This window comes from Pleurodeles waltl, chromosome 2_1 (assembly GCF_031143425.1).
Source record: "Pleurodeles waltl isolate 20211129_DDA chromosome 2_1, aPleWal1.hap1.20221129, whole genome shotgun sequence".
NCBI classification, from domain to species: domain Eukaryota; kingdom Metazoa; phylum Chordata; class Amphibia; order Caudata; family Salamandridae; genus Pleurodeles; species Pleurodeles waltl.
The window spans coordinates 7163760-7182984 of NC_090438.1; the positions used below are offsets into that span (position 1 = coordinate 7163760).

A 19225-nucleotide genomic window follows, 5' to 3' on the forward strand; every position below is an offset into this window, starting at 1 on the left:
CAGCAGCAGTATTCCCCACAGTCATCCTGCAAAAGAGCATGATTCCAGGAATCTGCACAAGATAGTTCCCCCTTATAAGGAGGGGGATGACATTAACAAGTGGTTTGCTGCACTTGAGAGGGCCTGTGCTGTACAGGATGTCCCTCAAAGGGACTGGGCTTCTATCCTATGGCTATCATTTAGTGGAAAAGGTAGGGATAGGCTCCTTACTGTGAAAGAAAGTGAAGCCAATGATTACAAAGTTCTGAAGAATGCACTCCTGGATGGTTATGGCTTAACCACTGAACAGTACAGGATAAAGTTCAGAGAGACCAAAAAGGAGTCTTCACAAGACTGGGTTGATTTCATTGACCATTCAGTGAAGGACTTGGAGGGGTGGTTACATGGCAGTAAAATTACTGATTATGACAGCCTGTATAACTTGATCCTGAGAGAGCATATTCTTAATAATTGTGTGTCTGATTTGTTGCACCAGTACTTGGTGGACTCTGATCTGACCTCTCCCCAAGAATTGGGAGAGAAGGCAGACAAATGGGTCAGAACAAGGGTGAACAGAAAAGTTCATACAAGGGGTGACAAAGATGGCAACAAGAAGAAGGATGGTAAGTCTTCTGACAAGGGAGGGGACAAATCTAAAAATGAGTCTTCATCAGTGTGAGAAGGTAGCCTCTTTCTAGCCTTGTTACCCCCACTTTTGGCCTGTTTGTGAGTGTATGTCAGGGTGTTTGTCACTGTTTTCACTGTCTCACTGGGATCCTGATAGCCAGGCCTCAGTGCTCATAGTGAAAACACCATGTTTTCAGTATGGTTGTTATGTGTCACTGGGATCCTGCTGGTCAGGACCCCAGTGCTCATAGGTTTGTGGCCTATATGTATGTGTCACTGGGACCCTGTCACACAGGGCCCCAGTGCTCCTAGGTGTGCATGTATATGTTCCCTGTGTGGTGCCTAACTGTCTCACTGAGGCTCTGCTAACCAGAACCTCAATGGTTATGCTCTCTCATTACTTTCAAATTGTCACTGACAGGCTAGTGACCATTTTAACCAATTTACATTGGCTTACTGGAACACCCTTATAATTCCCTAGTATATGGTACTGAGGTACCCAGGGTATTGGGGTTCCAGGAGATCCCTATGGGCTGCAGCATTTCTTTTGCCACCCATAGGGAGCTCTGACAATTCTTACACAGGCCTGCCACTGCAGCCTGAGTGAAATAACGTCCACGTTATTTCACAGCCATTTTACACTGCACTTAAGTAACTTATAAGTCACCTATATGTCTAACCTTTACCTGGTAAAGGTTAGGTGCAAAGTTACTTAGTGTGAGGGCACCCTGGCACTAGCCAAGGTGCCCCCACATTGTTCAGAGCCAATTCACTGCACTTTGTGAGTGCGGGGACACCATTACACGCGTGCACTACATATAGGTCACTACCTATATGTAGCTTCACCATGGTAACTCCGAATATGGCCATGTAACATGTCTATGATCATGGAATTGCCCCCTCTATGCCATCCTGGCATTGTTGGTACAATTCCATGATCCCAGTGGTCTGCAGCACAGACCCTGGTACTGCCAGACTGCCCTTGCTGGGGTTTCTCTGCAGCTGCTGCTGCTGCCAACCCCTCAGACAGGCAGCTGCCCTCCTGGGGTCCAGCCAGGCCTGGCCCAGGATGGCAGAACAAAGAACTTCCTCTGAGAGAGGGTGTGACACCCTCTCCCTTTGGAAAATGGTGTGAAGGCAGGGGAGGAGTAGCCTCCCCCAGCCTCTGGAAATGCTTTGTTGGGCACAGATGTGCCCAATTCTGCATAAGCCAGTCTACACCGGTTCAGGGACCCCTTAGCCCCTGCTCTGGCGCGAAACTGGACAAAGGAAAGGGGAGTGACCACTCCCCTGACCTGCACCTCCCCTGGGAGGTGTCCAGAGCTCCTCCAGTGTGCTCCAGACCTCTGCCATCTTGGAAACAGAGGTGCTGCTGGCACAGTGGACTGCTCTGAGTGGCCAGTGCCACCAGGTGACGTCAGAGACTCCTTGTGATAGGCTCCTTCAGGTGTTAGTAGCCTTTCCTCTCTCCTAAGTAGCCAAACCCTCTTTTCTGGCTATTTAGGGTCTCTGTCTCTGGGGAAACTTCAGATAACGAATGCATGAGCTCAGCCGAGTTCCTCTGCATCTCCCTCTTCACCTTCTGATAAGGAATCGACCGCTGACCGCGCTGGAAGCCTGCAAACCTGCAACATAGTAGCAAAGACGACTACTGCAACTCTGTAACGCTGATCCTGCCGCCTTCTCGACTGTTTTCCTGCTTGTGCATGCTGTGGGGGTAGTCTGCCTCCTCTCTGCACCAGAAGCTCCGAAGAAATCTCCCGTGGGTCGACGGAATCTTCCCCCTGCAACCGCAGGCACCAAAAAGCTGCATCTCCGGTCCCTTGGGTCTCCTCTCAGCACGACGAGCGAGGTCCCTCGAATCCAGCGACACCGTCCAAGTGACTCCCACAGTCCAGTGACTCTTCAGCCCGAGTTTGGTGGAGGTAAGTCCTTGCCTCACCTCGCTGGGCTGCATTGCTGGGAACCGCGACTTTGCAAGCTTCTCCGGCCCCTGTGCACTTCCGGCAGAAATCCTGTGTGCACAGCCAAGCCTGGGTCCACGGCACTCTAACCTGCATTGCACGACTTTCTAAGTTGGTCTCCGGCGACGTGGGACTCCTTTGTGCAACTTCGGCGAGCACCGTTTCACGCATCCTCGTAGTGCCTGTTTCTGGCACTTCTCCGGGTGCTACCTGCTTCAGTGAGGGCTCCTTGTCTTGCTCGACGTCCCCTCTCTCTGCAGGTCCAATTTGCGACCTCCTGGTCCCTCCTGGGCCCCAGCAGCGTCCAAAAACGCCAAACGCACGATTTGCGTGTAGCAAGGCTTGTTGGCGTCCATTCGGCGGAAAAACACTTCTGCACGACTCTCCAAGGCGTGGGGGATCCATCCTCCAAAGGGGAAGTCTCTAGCCCTTGTCGTTCCTGCAGTATTCACAGTTCTTCAGCCTAGTAAGAGCTTCTTTGCACCAACCGCTGGCATTTCTTGGGCATCTGCCCATCTCCGAGCTGCTTGTGACTTTTGGACTTGGTCCCCTTGTTCCACAGGTACCCTCAGACAGGAATCCATCGTTGTTGCATTGCTGATTTGTGTTTTCCTTGCATTTTCCCTCTAACACGACTATTTTGTCCTTAGGGGAACTTTGGTGCACTTTGCACTCACTTTTCAGGGTCTTGGGGAGGGTTATTTTTCTAACTCTCACTATTTTCTAATAGTCCCAGCGACCCTCTACAAGGTCACATAGGTTTGGGGTCCATTCGTGGTTCGCATTCCACTTCTGGAGTATATGGTTTGTGTTGCCCCTATCCCTATGTTTCCCCATTGCATCCTATTGTAACTATACATTGTTTGCACTGTTTTCTAAGACTATACTGCATATTTTTGCTATTGTGTATATATATCTTGTGTATATTTCCTATCCTCTCACTGAGGGTACACTCTAAGATACTTTGGCATATTGTCATAAAAATAAAGTACCTTTATTTTTAGTATAACTGTGTATTGTGTTTTCTTATGATATTGTGCATATGACACTAAGTGGTACTGTAGTAGCTTCACACGTCTCCTAGTTCAGCCTGAGCTGCTTTGCTAAGCTACCATTATCTATCAGCCTAAGCTGCTAGACACCCTATACACTAATAAGGGATAACTGGGCCTGGTGCAAGGTGCAAGTACCCCTTGGTACTCACTACAAGCCAGTCCAGCCTCCTACATTGGTTGTGCAGCGGTGGGATAAGTGCTTTGAGACTACTTACCACTCTTGTCATTGTACTTTTCATAAGAGAAAAATATACAAAACAAGGTCAGTGTATATACACATAGCCAAAAAGTTTTGCATTTCCTCTTTTCACTCTTTTCTAAGTGCTGAAAAGTACTTCTAAACTTTCAAAAAGTTCTTAAAAGTTTAAAAAGTTTTTTCTGTCTTTCTAAAAAGTTCTGAAAACTTTTTTTTCTCTTTGTCTATCACTTTAACTCTCTCTAAAAATGTCTGGCACAGGCCAAAAAGTTGAACTGTCCAAACTTGCATATGATCACCTTAGCTGGAAAGGAGCAAGGAGTCTCTGCATAGAGAGAGGTTTGAGTGTAGGGAAGAATCCTTCCTTAGAACTGTTAATTAATATGCTTAGAGTACAGGATAAGGCCATAAGTGCCCAATCTGTAGAAAAAGTAGCTAATGGTTCTCAATCTGATCCAGGGACTCCCCCAGGAAAAGGTTCAGGAAAGAAACTTCTCAGCCTGCCCATTACTAGACAGTCTAGCATAGTTGGTACAGAGGTTGAATCACATCATACTGATGATGTGCTCTCACATTATGCTGGTAGCCAAGCTGTTAGGGTGCCCTTGGTAAGGGACAGGTCTCCTTCTGTTCATTCCCATCATACCTCTGTATCTAGAAATGTCCCTCCCACCCACCCTGATGACAGATTGTTAGAAAGGGAGCTCAATAGATTGAGAGTGGAGTAAACCAGACTGAAGCTCAAGAAGCAACAGCTGGATTTGCATAGACAGTCTTTAGAAATAGAGAGGGAAAGACAGAAGATGGGTTTAGATACCCATGGTGGCAGCAGCAGTATTCCCCATAGTCATCCTGCAAAAGAGCATGATTCCAGGAATCTACACAAGATAGTTCCCCCTTACAAGGAGGGGGATGACATTAACAAGTGGTTTGCTGCACTTGAGAGGGCCTGTGCTGTACAGGATGTCCCTCAAAAGCAGTGGGCTGCTATCCTATGGCTATCATTTACTGGAAAAGGTAGGGATAGGCTCCTTACTGTAAAAGAAAATGATGCTAACAATTTCCAAGTTCTTAAGAATGCACTCCTGGATGGTTATGGCTTAACCACTGAACAGTACAGGATAAAGTTCAGAGATACCAAAAAGGAGTCTTCACAAGACTGGGTTGATTTCATTGACCAGGCAGTGAAGGCCTTGGAGGGGTGGTTACATGGCAGTAAAGTTACTGATTATGACAGCCTGTATAACTTGATCCTGAGAGAGCATATTCTTAATAATTGTGTGTCTGATTTGTTGCACCAGTACTTGGTGGACTCTGATCTGACCTCTCCCCAAGAATTGGGAAAGAAGGCAGACAAATGGGTCAGAACAAGAGTGAACAGAAAAGTTCATACAGGGGGTGACAAAGATGGCAATAAGAAGAAAGATGGTGAAAAATCTCAAGATAAGCATGGGGATAAGGGTAAAACCAAAGATCCCACTTCAAATCTTAAACACTCTTCAGAGGGGGGGGATAAAACAAATTCTTCCTCTTCTTCCCAACCTGCACACATTAAAAAGCCTTGGTGCTTTGTGTGTAAAAACAGAGGCCATAGGCCAGGGGATAAGTCCTGTCCAGGTAAACCCCCTGAGCCTACCACCACTAATACATCAAGCTCTAGTGCCCCTAGCAGTAGTGGTACTAGTGGTGGGACTGCTGGCAACAGTCAAGCAAAGGGTGTAGTTGGGTTCACTTATGGGTCCATAGTGGAAACTGATGTAATCAGTCCCAAGACAGTTTCTGTCACACCTAGTGGCATTGGCCTTGCCACACTGGCTGCTTGTCCCCTTACAATGGATAAGTACAGGCAGACAGTTTCAATAAATGGTGTTGAGGCCTTGGCCTACAGGGACACAGGTGCCAGTTTCACTTTGGTGACTGAAAACCTAGTGCCTCCTGAACAACACATCATTGGACAACAGTATAAGATTATTGATGTCCATAACTCCACTAAGTTTCTTCCCTTAGCTATAATTCAGTTTAGTTGGGGTGGAGTTACTGGCCCTAAGCAGGTGGTGGTATCACCTAGCTTACCTGTAGACTGTCTCTTAGGTAATGACCTAGAGGCCTCAGGTTGGGCTGATGTAGAGTTTTATGCCCATGCAGCCATGCTGGGCATCCCTGAGGAATTGTTCCCTCTCATTTCAAGTGAAATGAAAAAGCAAAGGAGAGAAGGCCTGAAAACTCAGGATCCCTCTCCATCAACAGGTAAAAAGGGTATCACAGTATCCCCTAACCACCCTACCATTCAGGATACTATTCCTGTGGTGGGAGAAACCTCTCCTGGGGTGGCACCTGTTCCAAGGGAATCATCAGCTGGCAAAGCTGGACTCCCTGAGGTGGAAGTACCTCTCTGTGGGATAACTAACATTGGTGAGAAAAACAGCACCATTTTAGTTAACATGGAGCATCCCTCCAACCCTCCCAGAGAAACTTTAGTGCAGAAACCCTGCACTACCTCTCAACACTTAGGACAGCATCCCTGCCCTAGTGTGGAGCTCATAGGACAGCATCCCTGCCCTGCTCCAACTCAAGAGAAACAGTATCCCTGTTCTCTCTTCCAGCCAGATGGACAAAGTTTTTGCCCAGCTATGGCTTTTCTGAGACAGCATCCCTGTCTGGCATTTCCATCACTACAAATAGGTTCAGTGGACAATTCCCACTGCTCTAACCTAAAACTTACTGATAGAAACTCTGAAAATACATCTTCACATTGTTGCTTAGCTAAAAAACTTCAAACAGGGTGGTTTACATCCCCACAGGGAAGTAACCATATAGTGGATGATAAAGGGAGTAACCAGTCTATTGCAGAGCTACTCTCTACTTATCACCACTTAGACAATAAAGTCTCAACTGGCCAAGGTTAGCATTATTGTCCTTCGTTTGGGGGGGGGTTGTGTGAGAAGGTAGCCTCTTTCTAGCCTTGTTACCCCCACTTTTGGCCTGTTTGTGAGTGTATGTCAGGGTGTTTGTCACTGTTTTCACTGTCTCACTGGGATCCTGATAGCCAGGCCTCAGTGCTGATAGTGAAAACACCATGTTTTCAGTATGGTTGTTATGTGTCACTGGGATCCTGCTGGTCAGGACCCCAGTGCTCATAGGTTTGTGGCCTATATGTATGTGTCACTGGGACCCTGTCACACAGGGCCCCAGTGCTCATAGGTGTGCATGTATATGTTCCCTGTGTGGTGCCTAACTGTCTCACTGAGGCTCTGCTAACCAGAACCTCAGTGGTTATGCTCTCTCATTACTTTCAAATTGTCACTGACAGGCTAGTGACCATTTTTACCAATTTACATTGGCTTACTGGAACACCCTTATAATTCCCTAGTATATGGTACTGAGGTACCCAGGGTATTGGGGTTCCAGGAGATCCCTATGGGCTGCAGCATTTCTTTTGCCACCCATAGGGAGCTCTGACAATTCTTACACAGGCCTGCCACTGCAGCCTGAGTGAAATAACGTCCACGTTATTTCACAGCCATTTTACACTGCACTTAAGTAACTTATAAGTCACCTATATGTCTAACCTTTACCTGGTAAAGGTTAGGTGCAAAGTTACTTAGTGTGAGGGCACCCTGGCACTAGCCAAGGTGCCCCCACATTGTTCAGAGCCAATTCACTGAACTTTGTGAGTGCGGGGACACCATTACACGCGTGCACTACATATAGGTCACTTCACCATGGTAACTCCGAATATGGCCCTTGTAGTGAGTACCAAGGGGTACTTGCACCTTGCACCAGGCCCAGTTATCCCTTATTAGTGAATAGGGTGTCTAGCAGCATAGGCTGATAGATAATGGTAGCTTAGCAGAGCAGCTTAGGCTGAACTAGGAGACGAGTGAAGCTCCTACAGTACCACAAGTGTCACTTGCACAATATCATAAGAAAACAAAATACACAGTTATACTAAAAATAAAGGTACTTTATTTTTATGACAATATGCCAAAGTATCTCAGAGTGTACCCTCAGTGAGAGGATAGGAAATATACACAAGATATATGTACACAATACCAAAAATATGCAGTATAGTCTTAGAAAACAGTGCAAACAATGTGTAGTTACAATAGGATGCAAAGGGGACACATAGGGATAGGGGCAACACAAACCATATACTCCAAAAGTGGAATGCGAACCACGAATGGACCCCAAAAATATGTGACCTTGTAGAGGGTCGCTGGGACTATTAGAATATAGTGAGGGTTAGAAAAATAGCCCACCCCAAGACCCTGAAAAGTGAGTGCAAAGTGCACTAAAGTTCCCCAAAGGACAAAGAAGTCGTGTTAGGGGAATAATGCAGGAAAGACACAAACCAGCAATGCAACAACAATGGATTTCCAATCTATGGTACCTGTGGAACAAGGGGACCAAGTCCAAAAGTCACAAGCAAGTCGGAGATGGGCAGATGCCCAGGAAATGCCAGCTGTGGGTGCAAAGAAGCTTCAACTGGACAGAAGAAGCTGATGTTTCTGCAGGAACGCAAAGGGCTAGAGACTTCCCCTTTGGAGGACTGATCTCGCTCGCCTTGAAGAGTTGTGCAGAAGTGTTTTCCTACCGAAAGACTGCCAACAAGCCTTGCTAGTTGCAAATCGTGCAGTAAGCGTTTTTGGATGCTGCTGTAGCCCAGGAGAGACCAGGATGTCGCACATTGCGTCAGGAGAGAGAGGGGATGTCTAGCAAGACAAGGCGCCCTCTCAGCAGCAGGTAGCACCCAGAGAAGTGCCAGAAACAGGCACTACAAGGATGCGTGAAACGGTGCTCACCCGAAGTTACACAAAGGAGTCCCATGTCGCCGGAGACCAACTTAGAAAGTCGTGCAATGCAGGTTAGAGTGCCGTGGACCCAGGCTTGGCTGTGCACAAAGGATTTCCGCCGGAAGTGCACAGGGGCCGGAGTAGCTGCAAAAGTCGCGGTTCCCAGCAATGCTGTCTGGCGTGGGGAGGCAAGGACTTACCTCCACCAAACTTTGACTGAAGAGTCACTGGACTGTGGCAGTCACTTGGACAGAGTTGCTGGATTCGAGGGACCTCGCTCGTCATGCTGAGAGGAGACCCAAGGGACCGGTAATGCAGCTTTTTGGTGCCTGCGGTTGCAGGGGGAAAATTCCGTCGACCCACGGGAGATTTCTTCGGAGCTTCTAGTGCAGAGAGGAGGCAGACTACCCCCACAGCATGCACCACCAGGAAAACAGTCGAGAAGGCGGCAGGATCAACGTTACAGAGTTGCAGTAGTCGTCTTTGCTAGTATGTTGCAGTTTTGCAGGCTTCCAGCGCGGTCAGCAGTCGATTCCTTGGCAGAAGGTGAAGAGAGAGATGCAGAGGAACTCTGATGAGCTCTTGCATTCGTTATCTAAAGTTTCCCCAGAGACCCTAAATAGCCAGAAAAGAGAGTTTGGCTACCTAGGAGAGAGGATAGGCTAGCAACACCTGGAGGAGCCTATCAGAAGGAGTCTCTGACGTCACCTGGTGGCACTGGCCACTCAGAGCAGTCCAGTGTGCTGGCAGCACCTCTGTTTCCAAGATGGCAGAGGTCTGGAGCACACTGGAGGAGCTCTGGACACCTCCCAGGGGAGGTGCAGGTCAGGGGAGTGGTCACTCCCCTTTCCTTTGTCCAGTTTCGCGCCAGAGCAGGGCTAAGGGGTCCCTGAACCGGTGTAGACTGGCTTATGCAGAATTGGGCACATCTGTGCCCAAGAAAGCATTTCCAGAGGCTGGGGGAGGCTACTCCTCCCCTGCCTTCACACCATTTTACAAAGGGAGAGGGTGTAACACCCTCTCTCAGAGGAAGTCCTTTGTTCTGCCATCCTTGGACAAGCCTGGCTTGACCCCAGGGGGGCAGAAACCTGTCTGAGGGGTTGGCAGCAGCAGCAGCTGCAGTGAAACCCCAGGAAAGGCAGTTTGGCAGTACCAGGGTCTGTGCTACAGACCACTGGGATCATGGAATTGTGCCAACAATGCCAGGATGGCATAGAGGGGGCAATTCCATGATCTTAGACATGTTACACGGCCATATTCGGAGTTACCATTGTGAAGCTACATATAGGTAGTGACCTATATGTAGTGCACGCGTGTAATGGTGTCCCCGCACTCACAAAGTTCAGGGAATTGGCTCTGAACAATGTGGGGGCACCTTGGCTAGTGCCAGGGTGCCCTCACACTAAGTAACTTTGCACCTAACCTTTACCAGGTAAAGGTTAGACATGTGGGTGACTTATAAGTTACTTAAGTGCAGTGTAAAATGGCTGTGAAATAACGTGGACGTTATTTCACTCAGGCTGCAGTGACAGGCCTGTGTTAGAATTGTCAGAGCTCCCTATGGGTGGCAAAAGAAATGCTGCAACCCATAGGGATCTCCTGGAACCCCAATACCCTGGGTACCTCAGTACCATATACTAGGGAATTATAAGGGTGTTCCAGTAAGCCAATGTAAATTGGTAAAATTGGTCACTAGCCTGTTAGTGACAATTTGAAAGAAATGAGAGAGCATAACCACTGAGGTTCTGGTTAGCAGAGCCTCAGTGAGACAGTTAGGCACCACACAGGGAACACATACATATAGGCCACAAACTTATGAGCACTGGGGTCCTGACTAGCAGGGTCCCAGTGACACATAACAAACATACTGAAAACATAGGGTTTTCACTATGAGCACTGGGCCCTGGCTAGCAGGATCCCAGTGAGACAGTGAAAAAACCCTGACATACACTCACAAACAGGCCAAAAGTGGGGGTAACAAGGCTAGAAAGAGGCTACTTTCTCACATCCTCTACCTGATCTCTTCTCTTCCACAGAACAAGATGCTCTAGTGGAAGGTGAAGTTTTGGCTGATTGTCTTACTGCTGAGCAGAAAGACCATTGCATTCATCTCCTGGGTCAATTTTCTGAACTCTTCTCTACTGTGCAAGGTACCACTTCTTGGTGTGAGCACACTATAGATACTGGAGACAGCTTGCCTGTCAAAGTAAGATCTATAGGCAGCCTGACCATGTCAGGGACTGCATAAAGCAAGAGGTGCAGAAAATGTTAGAAGTGGGAGTGGTTGAGCACTCTGAAAGTCCATGGGCCTCTCCTGTGGTACTTGTACCAAAACCTCATTCCAAAGATGGAAAGAAGGAAATGCAGTTTTGTGTAGACTACAGAGGTGTTAACCAGGTAACCACAACTGATGCTCACCCTATACCCAGGGAAGATGAGTTCATAGATAGACTGGCATCTGCCAAGTATCTAAGCACTTTTGATTTGACTGCAGGGTATTGGCAGATCAAATTATCCGAAGATGCTAAACCTAAAACTGCAGTTTCAACTATTGGAGGCTGTAGGAGGCTGGACTGGCTTGTAGTGAGTACCAAGGGGTACTTGCACCTTGCACCAGGCCCAGTTATCCCTTATTAGTGTATAGGGTGTCTAGCAGCATAGGCTGATAGATAATGGTAGCTTAGCAGAGCAGCTTAGGCTGAACTAGGAGACGAGTGAAGCTCCTACAGTACCACAAGTGTCACTTGCACAATATGATAAGAAAACACAATACACAGTTATACTAAAAATAAAGGTACTTTATTTTTATGACAATATGCCAAAGTATCTCAGAGTGTACCCTCAGTGAGAGGATAGGAAATATACACAAGATATATGTACACAATACCAAAAATATGCAGTATAGTCTTAGAAAACAGTGCAAACAATGTATAGTTACAATAGGATGCAATGGGGACACATAGGGATAGGGGCAACACAAACCATATACTCCAAAAGTGGAATGCGAACCACGAATGGACCCCAAACCTATGTGACCTTGTAGAGGGTCGCTGGGACTTTTAGAAAATAGTGAGGGTTAGAAAAATAGCCCAACCCAAGACCCTGAAAAGTGAGTGCAAAGTGCACTAAAGTTCCCCAAAGGACAAAGAAGTGATGTTAGGGGAATAATGCAGGAAAGACACAAACCAGCAATGCAACAACAATGGATTTCCAATCTAGGGTACCTGTGGAACAAGGGGACCAAGTCCAAAAGTCACAAGCAAGTCGGAGATGGGCACGACTCTTTTGTCCTTAGGGGAACTTTAGTGCGCTTTGCACTCATTTTTCAGGGTCTTGGGGAGGGTTATTTTTCTAACTCTCACTATTTTCTAATAGTCCCAGCGACCCTCTACAAGGTCACATAGGTTTGGGGTCCATTCGTGGTTCGCATTCCACTTTTGGAGTATATGGTTTGTGTTGCCCCTATCCCTATGTTTCCCCATTGCATCCTATTGTAACTATACATTGTTTGCACTGTTTTCTAAGACTATACTGCATATTTTTGCTATTGTGTATATATATCTTGTGTATATTTCCTATCCTCTCACTGAGGGTACACTCTAAGATACATTGGCATATTGTCATAAAAATAAAGTACCTTTATTTTTAGTATAACTGTGTATTGTGTTTTCTTATGATATTGTGCATATGACACTAAGTGGTACTGTAGTAGCTTCACATGTCTCCTAGTTCAGCCTAAGCTGCTCTGCTAAGCTACCATTATCTATCAGCCTAAGCTGCTAGACACCCTATACACTAATACCCTCAAAGTGCACTAAAGTTCCCCTAAGGACAAAGTAGTCGTGTTAGAGGAATAATGCAGGAAAGACATAAACCAGCAATGCAACAACTGTGGATTTCCAATCTAGGGTACCTGTGGAACAAGGGGACCAAGTCCAAAAGTCACAAGCAAGTCGGAGATGGGCAGATGCCCAGGAAATGCCAGCTGCGGGTGCAAAGAAGCTTCAACTGGACAGAAGAAGCTGAGGTTTCTGCAAGAACGAAAAGGGCTAGAGACTTCCCTTTTGGTGGACGGATCCCACTCGCCTTGGAGAGTCGTGCAGAAGTGTTTTGCCGCCGAAAGGACGCCAACAAGGCTTGCTAGGCGCAAATCGTGCGTTTGGCGTTTTTGGACGCTGCTGGGGCCCAGGAGGGACCAGGAGGTCGCAAATTGGACCTCAAGAGAGAGGGGACGTCGTGCAAGACAAAGAGCCCTCACTAAGGCAGGTAGCACCCGGAGAAGTGCCAGAAACAGGCACTACAAGGATGCGTGAAACGGTGCTCGCCGAAGTTGCACAAAGGAGTCCCACATCGCCGGAGACCAACTTAGAAAGTCGTGCAATGCAGGTTAGAGTGCCGTGGACCCAGGCTTGGCTGTGCACAAAGGATTTCTGCCGGAAGTGCACAGGGGCCGGAGTAGCTGCAAAGTCGCGGTTCCCAGCAATGCAGCCCAGCGAGGGGAGGCAAGGACTTACCTCCACCAAACTTGGTCTGAAGAGTCACTGGACTGTGGGGGTCACTTGGACAGCGTCGCTGGATTCGAGGGACCTCGCTCGTCGTGCTGAGAGGAGACCCAAGGGACCGGTAATGCAGCTTTTTGGTGCCTGCGGTTGCAGGGGGAAGATTCCGTCGACCCACGGGAGATTTCTTCGGAGCTTCTGGTGCAGAGAGGAGGCAGGCTACCCCCACAGCATGCACAAGCAGGAAAACAGTCGAGAAGGCGGCAGGATCAGCGTTACAGAGTTGCAGTAGTCGTCTTTGCTACTATGTTGCAGGTTTGGAGGCTTCCAGCGCGGTCAGCGGTCGTTTCCTTATCAGAAGGTGAAGAGAGAGATGCAGAGGAACTCTGATGAGCTCTTGCATCTGTTATCTAAAGTTTCCCCAGAGACAGAGACCCTAAATAGCCAGAAAAGAGGGTTTGGCTACCTAGGAGAGAGGATAGGCTAGCAACACCTGAAGGAGCCTATCACAAGGAGTCTCTGATGTCACCTGGTGGCACTGGCCACTCAGAGCAGTCCAGTGTGCCAGCAGCACCTCTGTTTCCAAGATGGCAGAGGTCTGGAGCACACTGGAGGAGCTCTGGACACCTCCCAGGGGAGGTGCAGGTCAGGGGAGTGGTCCCTCCCCTTTCCTTTGTCCAGTTTCGCACCAGAGCAGGGGCTAAGGGGTCCCTGAACCGGTGTAGACTGGCTTATGCAGAATTGGGCACCTCTGTGCCCAACAAAGCATTTCCAGAGGCTGGGGGAGGCTACTCCTCCCCTGCCTTCACACAATTTTCCAAAGGGAGAGGGTGTCACACCCTCTCTCAGAGGAAGTTCTTTGTTCTGCCATCCTGGGCCAGGCCTGGCTGGACCCCAGGAGGGCAGCTGCCTGTCTGAGGGGCTGGCAGCAGCAGCAGCTGCAGTGAAACCCCAGGAAGGGCAGTTTGGCAGTACCAGGGTCTGTGCTACAGACCACTGGGATCATGGGATTGTGCCAACTATGCCAGGATGGCATAGAGGGGGCAATTCCATGATCATAGACATGTTACATGGCCATATTCGGAGTTACCATTGTGAAGCTACATATAGGTAGTGACCTATATGTAGTGCACGCGTGTAATGGTGTCCCCGCACTCACAAAGTTCAGGGAATTGGCTCTGAACAATGTGGGGGCACCGTGGCTAGTGCCAGGGTGCCCTCATACTAAGTAACTTTGCACCTAACCTTTACCAGGTAAAGGTTAGACATATAGCTGACTTATAAGTTACTTAAGTGCAGTGTAAAATGGCTGTGAAATAACGTGGACGTTATTTCACTCAGGCTGCAGTGGCAGGCCTGTGTAAGAATTGTCAGAGCTCCCTATGGGTGGCAAAAGAAATGCTGCAGCCCATAGGGATCTCCTGGAACCCCAATACCCTGGGTACCTCAGTACCATATACTAGGGAATTATAAGGGTGTTCCAGTAAGCCAATGTAAATTGGTAAAAATGGTCACTAGCCTGTTAGTGACAATTTGGAAAGAAATGAGAGAGCATAACCACTGAGGTTCTGATTAGCAGAGCCTCAGTGAGACAGTTAGTCACTACACGGGTAACACATTCAGGCACACTTATGAGCACTGGGGCCCTGGGTTACCAGGGTCCCAGTGACACATACAACTAAAACAACATATATACAGTGAAAAATGGGGGTAACATGCCAGGCAAGATGGTACTTTCCTACACAACCCCCCCCCAAACGAAGGACAATAAGACTAGCCATGACCTGATGAGTCTTCATTGTCTAAGTTGAAATATCTGGAGAGTCCATCTGCATTGGAGTGGCTACTCCCAGGTCTATGTTCCACTGTATAGTCCATTCCCTGTAGAGATATGGACCACCTCAACAATTTAGGATTTTCACCTTTCATTTGTTTTAGCCAAAGTAGAGGTTTGTGGTCTGTCTGAACAATGAAGTGAGTGCCAAACAGGTATGGCCTCAACTTCTTCAGAGCCCAGACCACAGCAAAGGCCTCCCTCTCAATGGCAGACCAACGCTTTTCTCTAGGGGTCAACCTCCTACTAATAAAAGCAACAGGTTGATCCTGGCCCTCAGAATTAAGTTGTGATAGGACTGCCCCTACTCCTAATTCAGATGCATCAGTTTGGACATAGAATTTTTTTAGAGTAACAAGGGCTTTTCAGGACAGGTGCAGAGCACATGGCCTGCTTCATCTCCTCAAAAGCTTTCTGACAGTTTGCTGTCCATAATACCTTTTTAGGCATTTTCTTGGATGTGAGGTCATTAAAAGGGGCTGCAATGGAGCCATAGTTCTTAATGAACCTCCTGTAATACCCAGTGAGGCCTAGGAAGGCTCTCACCTGAGTCTGAGTGGTAGGGGTAACCCAATCAATAATTGTTTGGATTTTCCCCTGAAGTGGTGCAATCTGTTCCCCACCAACAAGGTGTCCCAGATAAACCACCTTACCCTGCCCTATCTGGCACTTTGAAGCCTTGATAGTGAGGCCTGCCTTTTGCAGGGCCTCCAAAACTTTCCATAGGTGGACCAGGTGATCATCCCAGCTGGAGCTAAAGACAGCTATATCGTCCAAATATGCTGCACTGAAAGCTTCCAGCCCTTGCAGGACTGTGTTCACCAAACTCTGAAAAGTGGCAGGTGCATTTTTCAAACCAAAAGGCATTACAGTAAACTGGTAATGTCCTCCAATGGTCGAAAATGCAGTCTTAGGTTTAGCATCTTCTGATAATTTGATCTGCCAATACCCTGCAGTCAAATCAAAAGTGCTTAGATACTTGGCAGATGCCAGTGTATCTATAAGCTCATCTGCCCTGGGTATAGGGTGAGCATCAGTTTTGGTTACCAAGTTGAGACCTCTATAGTCTACACAAAACCGCATTTCCTTCTTTCCATCTTTAGAATTGGGTTTTGGTACCAGTACCACAGGAGAAGCCCATGGACTGTCAGAGTGCTCAACCACTCCTAGTTCCAACATTTTCTGAACTTCTTGCTTTATGCAGTCCCTGACATGGTCAGGCTGCCTATAGATCTTACTTTTGACAGGTAAACTGTCTCCAGTATCTATAGTGTGCTCACACCAAGAAGTGGTGCCTGGCACAGTAGAGAAGAGTTCTGAAAATTGTCCTAGGAGATTTATGCAATTATCTTTCTGCTCAGCAGTAAGACAATCAGCCAAAACTACACCTTCCACAAGAGCATCTTGTTCTGTGGAAGAGAAGAGATCAGGTAGAGGATCACTGTCTTCTTCCTGTCCCTCATCAGTTGCCATGAGCAGGGTGAGATCAGCCCTGTCATAGTAGGGTTTCAGGCGGTTGACATGGAGCACCCTAAGGGGACTCCTGGCAGTGCCTAAGTCAACCAAGTAGGTGACTTCACCCTTCTTTTCAACAATTGTGTGGGGACCACTCCATTTATCTTGGAGTGCTCTTGGGGCCACAGGCTCCAAGACCCACACTTTCTGCCCTGGTTGGTACTGAACCAAAACAGCCTTCTGATCATGCCATTGCTTCTGGAGCTCTTGGCTGGCCTGAAGTTTTTACTGGCCTTTTTCATGTACTCAGCCATCCTTGATCTGAGGCCAAGTACATAATCCACAATATCCTGCTTAGGAGCTTTTAAAGGTTGTTCCCAACCCTCCTTTACAAGTGTGAGTGGACCCCTAACAGGGTGTCCAAAAAGAAGTTCAAAGGGGCTGAAGCCCACTCCTTTCTGGGGTACCTCCCTGTAGGCAAAAAGGAGGCATGGTAGAAGGATATCCCATCTCCTGCGGAGTTTTTCAGGGAGACCCATAATCATGCCTTTGAGAGTTTTATTAAATCTCTCCACCAGTCCATTTGTTTGTGGATGATAGGGTGTTGTGAACTTATACGTTACACCACACTCCTTCCACATGGCCTTTAAGTATGCAGACATGAAATTGCTTCCTCTGTCTGATACCACTTCCTTTGGGAAGCCCACCCTGGAAAATATTCCCAGGAGGGCCTTTGCCACTGCAGGAGCTGTAGTGGTCCTTAAAGGAATTGCTTCAGGATATCTTGTGGCATGGTCCACTACCACCAAGATAAACCTATTGCCTGAAGGAGTAGGAGGGTCAAGGGGGCCAACAATGTCAACCCCTACCCTTTCAAAGGGAACCCCAACCACAGGCAGTGGGATAAGGGGTGCCTTTGGGGTGCCACCTGTCTTGCCACTGGCTTGACAGGTTTCACAGGACTTACAAAATTCCTTTGTGTCCTCAGACATCCTAGGCCAATGAAACAGGGGAACAAGTCTGTCCCAAGTTTTCATTTGTCCTAGATGCCCAGCTAAGAGAATGTCATGTGCCAGTGTTAGGAGGAACTTTCTGTACCCCTGAGGAATCACTAATCTCCTGGCAGCTCCAGGTTTAGGATCCCTATGCTCAGTGTACAAGAGGTTGTCCTCCCAGTAAACTCTGTGAGAGTCACTGACATCCCCATTAGCCTGTTTGACAGCTTGCTGTCTGAGACCCTCTAATGTGGGACAGGTTTGCTGTGCCACACTCAGCTCCTCTCTGGCAGGCCCCCCTTCACCCAAAAGCTCAGCAGTGTCTGCTTCCAGCTCCTCTGGTGTAGGTTCTGCACAGGGAGGGAATTCTTCTTCCTCAGAATTAGAATCCACTGTAGAGGGAGGGATAGTAGGAATTGTTTTGCTTCTACTAGCCCTAGCTTTAGGGAGCACTTGGTCCATTGTTCCAGGATCCAAGCTTCCCTGTCCTTTTTGCTTTTTGGTCTGAGCCCTTGTCAAAGCAAAAATATGCCCTGGGATGCCCAGCATTGCTGCATGGGCCTCCAACTCCACATCTGACCAAGCTGATGTCTCCAAATCATTCCCTAATAGACAGTCTACAGGTAAATCTGAAGCTACCACAACTTTCTTTGGACCAGTTACCCCCCCCCAGTTGAGATTTACAACAGCCATGGGGTGGCTTTGTGTTATGTTGTGAGCATCGGTTACTTGGTACTGGTGTCCAAGTATGTGTTGTTCAGGGTGCACCAGTTTCTCAATCACCATTGTGACACTGGCACCTGTGTCCCTGTAGGCCTGGACCTCAACACCATTTATTAGGGTTAGTTGCTTGTACTTCTCCAAGTTATGGGGGCAAGCAACCAAAGTGGCTAAATCAATAGCCCCTTCAGAGACTAAAGTAGCCTCTGTGGTCTCCCTAATCAGACCAACCCCAACTAAATTACCAAAAGTGAGCCCAGCTACTCCCTTGGATTGGCTATTAGTAGGTTTGCTCCCACCACCACTGCTATTAGTAGGGACACTAGGTGTAGCAGTAGGGGTTGTAGTGGTAGGAGCTGTGGTGCCTTTCTTTGGACATCTGGGATCTGTTGTCCAATGGCCTTTTATTTTACATAAATAGCACCATGGTTTCTTTTCCTTGTTCTGATTAAAGGAGGATTTGGACCCACCACCCCCACCAGAGTGTTTTTGTGGGCCTGATGAAGACTCATTTTTAGATTTGTCCCCACCCTTGTCAGAAGACTTACCATCCTTCTTTTTGTTGCCATCTTTGTCACCCCCTGTATGAACTTTTCTGTTCACTCTTGTTCTGACCCATTTGTCTGCCTTCTTTCCCAATTCTTGGGGAGAGGTCAGATCAGAGTCCACCAAGTACTGGTGCAACAAATCAGACACACAATTATTAAGAATATGCTCTCTCAGGATCAAGTTATACAGGCTGTCATAATCAGTAACTTTACTGCCATGTAACCACCCCTCCAAGGCCTTCACTGAATGGTCAATGAAATCAACCCAGTCTTGTGAAGACTCCTTTTTGGTCTCTCTGAACTTTATCCTGTACTGTTCAGTGGTTAAGCCATAACCATCCAGGAGTGCATTCTTAAGAACTTGGAAATTATTAGCATCATTTTCTTTCACAGTAAGGAGCCTATCCCTACCTTTTCCACTAAATGATAGCCATAGGATAGCAGCCCACTGCCTTTGAGGGACATCCTGTACAACACAGGCCCTCTCAAGTGCAGCAAACCACTTGTTAATGTCATCCCCCTCCTTATAAGGGGGAACTATCTTGTGCAGATTCCTGGAA

At 47.7% G+C, this 19225-nt stretch overlaps 1 protein-coding gene across 4 annotated transcripts in view; it reads left to right on the top strand.

Annotated features, from left to right (window-relative positions):
* Positions 1-19225, top strand: part of LOC138257912 (mucin-like protein 2) — a 625312-nt gene that overhangs the window by 385705 nt on the left and 220382 nt on the right. The gene's annotated exons all lie outside the window — the stretch shown is intronic.